Genomic DNA, 12,437 nt, shown 5'->3' on the forward strand with positions numbered 1-12,437 from the left:
GCAGCCCACGGTGAGTGGATAAGGTGGCGTCGGATTGGAGCGTGCTGGCAGCGCTACACTTTCCCCACCGCAACTCCAGAAGCTCCACGAGCGGCGCCGACGACTTCCGGAGCCAATCCGCTGAAGGCCGGTGCAAATCCGGTGTTTAATCGTCGGTTATCGCCGTCATCTGCTCGGTTACCGACCGCATTTATTCGGTAACCGACCGGCGGCCCTAGCTCATCGGCAAGCAACGCCTCTGTCACACCCGGTTTTAACGGCCAAAACCAAGTGCGGCTTATGTATGCCCAGAAAGGTTAACACACATAAGGACGTCATAGGTGAAGTAACAAAAGCAATACTTTATTCAATTAAACGTTCACATCTTACAATAAAAGACTTCACCTAAGCAACCTCAAAATTAACCTAAACGACATCATCTAAACGACGGCAGCGGGACGAAAGCATTGGCGACCAAAACTCCACAGGCACCGACTGGAAGATACGCTCCTTAGAACACCAGGTCGTCATCTTGGAAATCCTCAAAGTCTTCCACTGAGCAGCATATGTTTTTGGTAGGAGAAAGCAAGGGTGAGCACATAATGTACTCAACAAGTGTGGGAAAATAATGATATGCAGGCTTATATCAAGAGTAGGCTGATACAAGGTATTATTTGCGTAAATGCAAGTAATGGAAACACATTTGGACTCAAAAGCATTAGACATGTATTAAATGAATGTAACCCAACAATCCGTCACCTGGCATACAAGGTTTCCCACCCTGCATACCACAACCGTCTAGTACTCCCTGTACTAAGACCAAAACCACAACACCTAGTACTCCCTGTACCAGAACCAAAACCAAACCACCATCTAATCATGTGAGGATTCAAGTCTCTCATATCCGTGAGCACGGCTGTTATAACAGTTTTACACTCTGCAGAGGTTGTCCAACTTTACCCACGAGTCAGTGAATTCCATGTTGCCGTGTTTGCAAGACACTTAACACGCGCCAGTGGTGTGCCACCAAGAATCACTGCATGACACTTTCCACTAACCAGAGACTAATCCAGTGCATGTCTGCCCACTAGGTTTCACCGCTAGGCTTTACGCAAGCAAAGCTCCTACCCAGAAGCCCCCTTTTGTGCTGACCCAAAATGCACACTGGACAGACTCTAATCAGTATGTCACACCTTACCCATATCAGCCTCGTGGTTGGTACGTTACTTCTTAGGTTATCGCTCCACGAACCAGTCCTTACTTAGGTTACTTGAGCAAACACTAAACCAACATCATAACCATGACAACTGTCACCAACATCCCTATGCTCAAGACCTAAGGTTCCATGTTGCTAAAACATCATCATATTAACCATCATTATTGCATATGTTCATTAATCAAAATTATGACACTTCCCAATATCCCAAAAGCAAGGCTAAGCAATCTACCCATAAAAGACTCCTAACTATAAACTATCTAGGTTCCAAGGGATGATAAGGGAATATCTAGGTAACAACCCTAACATAGGTGACTACCCATCATATTGACAGACATTGCATGCAGTTTTGTAAAACAAAACATTTAAAAATATTGGTTCAATATGATCAAGGACACTTGCCTTCTCCTTGCTGCTGCTCAGTGTATTCTTGCTCCTGATCTTGCTGTTCTTCAAATTGATCCGGAACGTTATCGGCTAATCGCACAATTACCAGAAAACAGACAAACAAGATACACTAAGAAAAGAGTACAAAATAAAAGAACAACGAGATAAAAACTAGCTAAAAAGAAAGAGCACTGAAAAACGAATCCATCGGCGCAAGAATCGCTTAAATCGGAGTTACGATGGGAAAGTTGGGGCTAAAACAAGTCTAGGGTTAAATCTGGAAAAAGAAAAAGACTTAAATTGAATTAAAAAAAGTCCAGGGACCTTTTTGTAAAAACAAAGGGACCAAAATGTAATTATGAAAAAGTATGGGACCTAACTACAAAAAGACAGGGCTATTTTTGTTATTTCAGAAAAAGTTCAGGGGCTAAATTGCAAAATTACCAATTAAAGGAATTATCAGATTTATTTTTATACTGAAAAAGGTTTGAATTACTGACTGGGTAGCTCAGGCTGACGTGGCATGGTGACAGGGGTGACACATCAGCAGAAAGGCTGAGGTGGCGGTTGAGGTGGATGGGTGACATGGCATGGCTGCTGACTGGGTTAAGTGGCCACACGTGGCAGCCTCTGGTTGGTTAGCGAAGGGGTACAGATGATCTAATCTAGGCTGTTGAGGACAGATCCGACGGCTGAGCTTAAAGGGGGCGGTCGGTAAGGTGGTTCTCGGTGGAGCCGAGCTCGGGCACGGCGGCGACTCGCTAGAGACAAGCGCAAACCTCGTCACTGGCCTCGGTTCACGACGACAAGCGGCGGAAAAGCATCAGGAGGAAACGGCGATCTCGTTTTGGGGCTTACCGAAGGCGGCGCGTCACGGGAAGGTGGTCGGCGACAGAAGGGGGCGGCGGCTGCTTTGGGAGCTCATCGAAGAAGGCTCTCCGGCGGTGCAGAGATCAAATCGACGGCGGGAAAAGCTTCTGTGGTGACAGGCACTTGTGATGGTGGGCTCGGGATGCTCTGTGTTGCTCTGGAACGGCGTGGCGGAGAGCTCGGTGGAAGCGGCGGCGAGGCGGCGCGACGAGCTCTGAACTCGGCGTCTAAGGCTCGGGTTTTGGCGAATTCTGGTTGAGATACGTTCGGGGAGGGAGGCTCTACTTATATAGGCAGCTCGGGGTGTCCAGGGTGACGGCGCAACGCGTTTGACTCGGACACGGCGGCGGAGGGCCAAATCCGAGCTCGGTTTCCCCGTTTAAACGCGGAATTCTTAGAGATATGGTAGGTTAGAGATAGAGGAGATCCCGGGCTTTGATTTGGCGAAAATCTAGAAGCTTTAAGGCTCGGGACGGCTTGGATTCGGATCGGAAGGCGGCGGCCGGCGCGTGTTTGAGTTCGAGTCGGAATCCGACCGAAGGAGGAAGAAAGGTCTGACAAGCGGGACCCGCACGTCGGCGACTCAGGTGTGGGCGGCTTGGCGCGGCGTCTTCGGCGCGTGGGCTAGCGCGCGCGCGACTGGGCCGAGGCTGGGTTGAGGCCCAGGTGGGAGAGGAGATCGGCGGCGGCTGGGCCGAAGCCGAGGAGTTGGGCCGAAAAGGAGAAAGGCAGCCCAGAAGAAGTTTTATTGTTTTTCTTTTTCCTATGAATTCAAATCCAAATTCAAATTCAAAAATCCGGACAAAAACTCTTCAAATAAATTCATCAAAAATTCAAATAAAATACTACTTGCCTAATTCAGCATGAATGCAAGATATTCACTTATATCCTATGTCATTTTCTTTTTCTTTCATATAAAATAGGGTTTTCTCTCTTTTTAAATAAAATATTTAAATTCATTTGAACTTTTAACAAATATTGAGAAAATTTTAGAATTAGAAAAAATTATGGTGTTACAGCCTCACGCTCGGTAACCGCTTCGATCTCCTCAGTAACCGCTGCAATTAGCTCGATTTTGTGATTTTAACGGTCGGTAATCGTTGTAACATGGTCGGTAGTGACAGATTTCGTGTTATTTCGACGATGCATTGCGTTATTAGTTCGGTTGTGAACTGTGTAGTAGTTTTTTTTGTGTAAAATGCATTGTTCGGTGATGAGTTCAGTTGATTCGTTGAGTTATAGACCTTATTACATTGAATTGTCCGTGTACATGTGAATGATGGTCATATTTGTGCTACATAATCGACTATTTAGGTGTATATGATGCTAATATTCGATCAAATAAGTTTATTAGTTGGGTAAGCATTGATAATTTTCGTTCAATTGAGTTGAGTAACGATTTGAACACATGTGGGCATATGTATTAGTAGGCTAACCTTCGAGATTTCTTCTTCCTACAAAGAAATTGCAAACTAATCGATGATAGATAAAGATGTGGTGTGGCAGCATGGGGACAATTTGGCTCTGGGTTTTAGGTGTAATTATTGCAATAAGGAGAAGAGAGGCAGTGGTGCCACAAGGTTAAAAGAACATTTGGCAGGGCGTGGATCAAATGTTGTACACTGTGATAGGTGCCTCTAGATGTACGCGATTATTTCAGACGTGAGCTGGATAGGGCAAGAGATAAGAGGAAGGGAAAGGCACATGAGAGGGTTCAGAGGCAAGAATCAGCTAGAGTTCAAGTACATTTGACAAGCGACAATGAGGACACGGAAGAGGAACAGGTGCAGCGTGCCATAGGTCAATCGAGGGATGAGGAAGAGTTTAGGAGGAGGGCAGGCGAGTCCTACGAGCATGGAGGTGGTAGTGGTACTGACAGAGGGGGCTCTGTGTTAAAGAGGATGCTTAGGAGAGCATTGTCAACAAGGGAGCCACCACCAAGTGTCCGGGATTACAATGTTTCTTTAGCAAAATCCCTTGTGCAACCGAGGATTGACACCGGGTCATGGAGTGCTAAGGGAAAGAAAGCGAAGGAAGCTATTGGTGTGGCATGGTCCAAATTTTTTCACACTTCAGGCATTCTTGGCAGAAGGGCGGACGATGCATTCTTTATCATTGCAGTTAAAGAAACACAAAAATGGGGTGAGTGATTAAGTTTGTAATGAATTTATTATTATCATACTTCTTTCTTTTTGAGGTCTGATCATTTGTTCTGTAACAGGCGAGGGTGTACCATCTCCAATAGGGCGGGATATAGATGGTAAGTATCTGGACGAGAACGAAAATGCTTTAAAGAAAATATTTGACAAGTGGAAGCTAGAATGGCCAGAATATGGTGTTACTATAATGTGTGATTCGTGGACGGGACCGACGCACATGAGTATTATTAATTTCCTCTTACATTTCAATGGTCGTATGTTTTTTCACAAGTCTGTAGATGCGACCGGCTACAGTCAAGATGCAAAATATTTGAATAAGGTACATTATTTTTCTCAGTTGCTAACATAGTATTTAAATTGTTGCATATTTATTTGGTTCATTCTTTTATGCACGAGATAAGAGCAGTGGTAACTGATTTGGGTCCACAAAATATTGTACAGATTGTGACTGATAACGGGTCCAACTACAAGAAGGCATGTCAGGTTCTGAGAAGGGAATATCCTGCTATCGCGTGGCAGCCTTGTGTGGCACACACGATAAATTTAATGTTAAAATCGGTTGGTGATTTTAGAGAACACGGCATTTGAGAGGATGACTGATGTTACTACTGCCGCGGAAGCACTTATTGAGGCTGAAACGTATCGGACAAAGTCTCTCTCATTCTCAGGTCCTCTAGCTGCACGGATGGCTTCTGACGGCAGGACTCATCCGGGTACGAAAATTTTTACATATCTATCTGATCCGTCATTTTACCTACTTTTCTGAGCCTCATATCACTATACCTACTTGCAGCGCAATGGTGGTCTATGTTTGGTTCGTCTACACCTACACTATCAATGCTTGCTAGACGCCTAGTGTCACAGTGCACATCATCTAGTGGGTGTGAGAGGAACTGGAGTACATTTGCTTTCATCCACACTAAAGTTCGCAACCGATTAAGCTACAAGAAGCTCCCTAAGTTGATGTATGTCAACTACAACCTGAGAATACAGAACAACTTGGATGCAGGTATCAGGTCAACTGTTGATGATGATCTATTTCAGTGGCTTAAGGAGCTCACATTGAATGAGGATAAAAATCCGCTCCAGGACTGGATGGAGACTGGGAGATCAAATGCAGCCCCTGAGCTTGACGAGGAGGACACAGATAGCGATGTACCCCTGCCTACTCACCTGGTGACAGACATAGTGAACACACCTGACTTACAACAATGGGCTGCTACAACGGTTGGTGACACACACACGGGAAAGAGGAAGAAGCAAATGACGCAAAGAAAGAAGAGCAAGAGGACTAAGGGCAAGGGCAAGGGCAAAATACAAGTGCAAAGCGATGAGAGCACGAATAGTGACCTAAAGAGCCCAACTTACCAAGAATCGAATGACAGCAGCTCAAAGACTGACAGCGGTGGTGATAATGGTCAGGGTGGTGATGCTCATCTAGGCCAAACATCTGTCGTTCCTCCTATGCAATTCACTGGTGAGAGTCAGTTTTCGCATGCCACGCAAGATCAGGACCACGGTGCTCCATCCTCACCAAGGCATATAATACATGGTGGCCACGATGGACCACAAGATAATGCGATCTATTCCAGCAGCTATGGCACGGAGAGTAGTTCTGGATTGTATCCGTACCACTATCCTGCCCCCGATGCTCAATCAGAGCCTCCTATTCAGTGGGTCTATGAGTGGCAAGACCCTGAGTTTTATGCCACTTTGCAAGGACAATGGTCAACCACTTCTGCATGGACAGGACAAACATGGGCTGAGTTTATAGCAGAGTTGCTATCGACACGATGTCTAATGCTAATGTCCACCGATGAGTACAATACGGCCGAATGTAATCGGCCCCCAAGTTGGTGGTTCTAAAGGTGATGCAAATTTACTTTTGAAGGTCATGAAAATTCCATATATATTTATTAATTTCAGGCGTTGCATATGTAATATACGCATATATTCGAAACAATAATTATATGTTTGTGCTTGAATTGCTATTACTATCTGTTTGTTGCCTTCGAAACTTAAAAAAATAGCAAAGGTCATGCCAAAATTTTATATCATATTAAAAAACATATCATGGTTATATACTATTTTTCCCCATGATTTAGTGGTCAATTATTTGTTTATTATGATTTTTCAACTTAATTATTGATAATGCATCCACACATGTCGGTAATCGCTAAAAATCGATCGGTTATCGCATCAATTCGGTCGGTTTTCAACCTATCGGTTACCGCCCAAACTGCTCAATTTATCGAGCAAACCGCTCGGTAACCGGTCCAAACTGACTGGTTACCGAGAGGGCAAAAACTCGATTTTTTCGCAAAAATTCAAATTTTGCCGAATGAATTTTCTCTGAATTTTTTTGAATTTTTGACCGGTAACCGCAGTTACCGCGAGATTTCGGTTACCGCCGGAGCTCAGTAACCGAGCTCCGGTCGATAACGTCAACCTTGCCCGTAAGTGCCCAAGATGACCCGTAGCTAGGAAACTTTAACTCCAAAAACAAAAAGGAGGAGTCCAAATGATGTACGACACCCCGTATATATATGAAGCAAGGAGCCCTACGGAGGCCAAGCCGGACTAGAGCAGCACAATCAAGACAAACCAATAGAAGTTAAGGAGGAAGTTGTCGACTAGGTTTAGATCCATTTAGGCAGCTGCACCCCCTTGTAACAGTCTCAAATCAATATAGCACAAATAATACTTATGGTTATTATCCTCATGGAGACCCGAACCTGTGTAAAAACTTATAAGTGTTCTCTTTCTGATTCATTTACTCAAAGCATCCCCTAATTCTTCAATAAGTTAGTTCGATAGGCGGTTGACCAATCATCAACAAGATTTATGTTTTGACTCAACTTTACACACAAAGTATAAGAAAGATGGGAGGGTGAGTTTTGGTAACATTTTATCCATAAGAATGAAAAGCATAGTGAAGATATAGGGTATGGTCTCCTAAACATGTGCATATATGTGAGCTATGACTGGTGAGGATGGGCATCGGCAAGGCTAATGGCAAGTGCAACAAGCGGAGGTAGTATCTAGCCAGCAGGGAGGGCCGGTGGAAAGGACACGACAACCGCATGTAGTCTCAGTGCGATCGATGAGGGTGTGATTGATTGTTCGTATGGGAGCAATTTGATTTGGTAGATGCGTATAATCTCATAAAGAAGCATCTTTGGTTGTTCACATGCACTATTTTAGTATGGCACAGCAGATGCAAATGTACGCTCATAATCTGGCTCAAGAGGGAAACTCGACCATAGCTTGGTCCGACGGATGCAGGCTCCTGCATTCACTCAAGTAGGTGGGTCCACTCATCAGTGTCACAAAATTATTTTTATACGAGCAACCAATCACAGTCTCAACTCTTATATCCACTCATGCGACTTCAGATTCAGTCAACCAAATATAATCTCAGCTCAACCTATCCAGACAGATACAACCCATCAAACACTTTTCTTTTTAACAAATATGACTCCGCTAAACCTATTTTCCCTCAACCTACGTATACAGTACAGACAGACAAAACCCATACAGATAACTGTGAGGATCGGTGATGTCCTAAGAGGGAGGGCAATGAATTAGGACACTTCAAAAACTAACCAAATTGGCTCCAAAGTCTTCACAAGATAAATCTATCTCAATTTCTATCAAAATGTACTCTAGGTTTATCTAGTGTGTCTACTCTACCGTTCAAAAGAAATTACAACAATGTAAATACGGAAGCGTAAAGATGGTACAAAGAGCAAACTCGACACAAGAGGTTTTTTTATCCCGTGATATCGATGGCATGAATACCACCCTAATCCACGTTGGAGCCGCACCAAGGATATGCTCCTGGTCGTCACCCGGTCATGTCTCTTGAGCCACCAAACCATCAAGGCAATGCCTCAAGCCAAATAAGCCGCCAAGCCACCAAGGTAAGACCTCACCACTAGCCTCTCTTTCGGTCGCTTGCTGCCATGATCACTTCAAAGCTTGAGACACCAAGGAAAGGGTATCCACGTCCCCGTACACGTATCTTGCCACTGCTCCACACCAAGTCAAAGGATCAACAAGCTCGAGCAACTCCGGCTCAAGTTATTTTCAAGTCACCAAGACTCCAACGCACCAGCGTACCACTTGTACAAGCAAGGATCACTCATTGGTCCCTTCTTCAAGTTGCAGCAACTAGCTACAACTCATTCTAGGACTGTAAGCACTAAACACTCTCTAATCTTGTGCTTAATCGCCTTGGATGAACACTTTAAGTACTTTGGTGGCTTGAATGCCTTCTCAAGTGTATATGGGTTTCTCTAGAAAGCCACACATTCAAATTATTGAGTTGATGGATATTTATAACCTCAAACTCGTGCATTAGCCGTTAACCCAACGACTCAGAAATGCTATTAACACTGGATTATCCGGTGACAATAGAAGTACAATTACTGGACAATCCGGTGAGTTACACCATCATTAACTAGCCGTTAGATTCCACTCAAAGTCATCCTAAATACTGGATACCCTGGTGGATTTTTCAACTTCATCACTGGACCTTCCTATGAGCCAACTTCAACCAAACCACACCACTTCTTCTCTGTGTAAAACACTCTGGTGCAAGCCTCCAGTGCACTTCCTTTTCACACTGGAACATCTAGTGAGTTAAGCTTCAATCTTCAACTCCTGACACCTTCTCTACAAGAAATTCTCCGATGATGATGCTCTAGTGTACACAATACATTCACCGGACCATCCGGTCACACGATCTCCATTCTTCAGCAATCGGCTGTGCAAGAATTGCTCTAGTGTTGTATACCCTTCATCACCAGACTATCTGGTTAGTGCACAGCTTGTGAATTTTCCCTGAGAATACTTCGGTATGTATCTTTTTCATCAACACCGGACTATCTGGTGGCTTCATCTATTTTGCTCTTTTCTACAGATAAAGCTTCGGTGTGTACACTTTCTTCTACACCGCACTATCTAGTGAGGGTTTTTCTCCTGGGACTTCTCCAATTCAATCAAACTTTGTTCCGACTGCAGTGGTTTCTTTATGTATTGCATCCATGAGACCTACTAAAATATATACTTGATAAACACGTTACTCCCATTGACTATGTTGTCATTAATCATCAAAATCACATACATACCCTAAACATGTTCCGCTACAATCTCCCTAAGGGTATGTTCACTACAATCTCCCCCTTTTTGGTGATTGATGACAACACAACCAAAGCAAATGGCAAATAATAAATGATACCAATTGTAAAGAGTACAAGGTCATACCATATTTCTTGGATGCATGTTCTTACCACTTAGTCCCTCGTCGTTGTGGTTCCCCTTTTCTCTATTGCTACTATCTCCTTTGAACAACTCATGCAAGAGCTTCTCCATTTGCATGCTCTCGATGCCAAATGTAGATGAGTCACCCTTTTGTCATTCTTAGGCTTCTTCCCCTTTGTGAGTCTTGGCATCTCTAGGCATCTTTTTTCTCAACTAGGAATGCCTCTTGATCATCTTGTTTCTTGCTTTGGTCGTCAAACTTCCCCTCTTTTGTCTCCAAGTTCAGAAAGGGCTACAAACACATGTTGAACTCAATGAAGAGCATTAGAGCACATGTGAGAGAGTTTCATAAATCATGATCCATGAAATGATACCAATTGAAAGAATACCACTTGTAGGGATAAAATTTTAAGAATATAGTACCAATTGACATGAAAGCACACCAATCACAAATCATGAAACTCACATAATATGATTTTAACTCCCCATATATGTGTGCATACATATGATAAGAGATAGACATATGCACAACTAGACAATATATCAAGATGGAAGTTTAAGCCATATTATGCATTGAGATAGCTTAAATGAACAAACAAATTAACAATGATACCAATTGAAGCCTTTATGCATTGCATATCTTCGGGGACTTCTTGATCACTCTATGAGACTACAAACGGTATTACTTGAAACACATGTTAATCTTAAAATCACAACCTATAGGATATGCTCCCCTTAAATACGTGCAAACAAGTGTTGAATACTTATGAGATATGCACTTGTCATTGATATCAATGGGGAATTTACCCTATAGATCAGACTCATGGCACTAGTCTTACAATTGATATCATTTATGTGCCACGAGTCCGATCTATAGGGTAAATTCCCCATTGATATCAATGACAAGTGCATATCTCATAAGTATTCAAGAAAGGAATCTACCATTAATAAATCATATAGGTTACTCATGGGTTAGAGGGAAGCATAAGTAACCTACCATATGAAAAACCTACCTAAACATTGCAATAAATTGAAATAAGTATATGCAATCCTAGACAAGGCAAAGTAATTAAATGCAACACAACATGCACGAACAAAAATCTAGCTACTATTACCTCTTTTACCTTTGGATGGAGGATGTTGGGTATATGATGATCATGATCTTCATTAATGCGTCCAAAATTGTACACTTGGCTTATTTTTTTGAATCTTCACCTCTTTGTGTGCTAAGTTTCCAACTCCCCTGAGCCAACCCTTGGGCTTTCAGTCTTCTATAGAACCCAAATTGATTGGGGCTCTTCATGTTAGCTATGACTTCCTTAGTCATCCAAATGGGTTGGTTCCATCCTCGCTCCTTTCTCCTAACCTTAAGTGTAACCACCTTACCATTGTTCTTCTTTTTGAGCTTGTAGTGGTTGCTCTTGATCTTAGTCTTGTAGTTGAGCTTGGTGTAGATGTTGAAGGTCTTGTTGGAGAGGTTCATTACTTTCTTCTTCTGCTTGGTTTCTATCTTGACTTGCTTGCATTGGAAGGACTTGTGGTCTTCTTGATGGCACTTGAAGCATATCATGTTTGACCCCTCTGCAAGCTTGTTTACCATAGTTCCACAGTTATTTTGAGGAGGTTGGACATAATTCTTCGTGAGCTTCTCCACTTCTTGCTTGAGCTTATCATTTTCTTGTCCAATGAGATCATCACATGTTTCTACAGTAACATTCTTACATATATCTCATTGCAAAGGGGTGAACTAGATAGATCAATTAAATCATCACAAAATGTGCAAGCATCTACTTTAGGATTGAAATTAAATAGAGAGGTAGATTGCTTCAAAGAGACATTAGTTTGAGATTCAATACCCTCAAGTTTTACCTTAAATTCTTTATGCTCCTTGTTTAGCAATTCGAATTTGCTAACTAATTGTTCATAATTAGAAACAAATGTACCATAGATGTCATCGAGAGCATCAAATTTCTTAAGTTCTTTAGATTGTTTCTTAAGAGCCCTTTGTTACTCATTGATCAAATCTAGAAGTTCTTGTTAAGAGAGAAAATTCTCATCAAATTTATCATCACTTACATTGTTTTCTATATCTTTCGCCACAAGATACTTGTTTGATGACAACTTGCGTTATGACGACCAAAATCATATATTAGTCCCATTAATTATATTATTATTATTATTAATTACCAAAATCATATACATACCTAATATGTTTCACTGCTATCTTTCTAAGGACATATGAGCTATAGCAGCCAATCACACCTGAGTGTTCGAGTTTGCAACGAGGCACACCTATCACTCGCTCGGTCGCTCGCAGAGCTCTTGCTTACACGTTCATCCAATCTGTGCACTGGTTGTCCCATTCGCTGTTATTGTCCTTTTTCTTTTGTCTAAATTTTTCTTACTTCGTCTTGACATGGATGACACACCCAGGCCTTGCTCGTTCCTGTTCCTTGCTGTTTGTGCAGTTCACTCTTCTTGCATTTACTAGTGGCTTGCGCACGCCCATCCGCGCGAGGGAAAATTTTTTGGTTGGCAATGTTTGATTTGAGGTTATGTAT

The sequence above is a fragment of the Phragmites australis genome, chromosome 9 (genome assembly GCF_958298935.1).
Source record: "Phragmites australis chromosome 9, lpPhrAust1.1, whole genome shotgun sequence".
NCBI classification, from domain to species: domain Eukaryota; kingdom Viridiplantae; phylum Streptophyta; class Magnoliopsida; order Poales; family Poaceae; genus Phragmites; species Phragmites australis.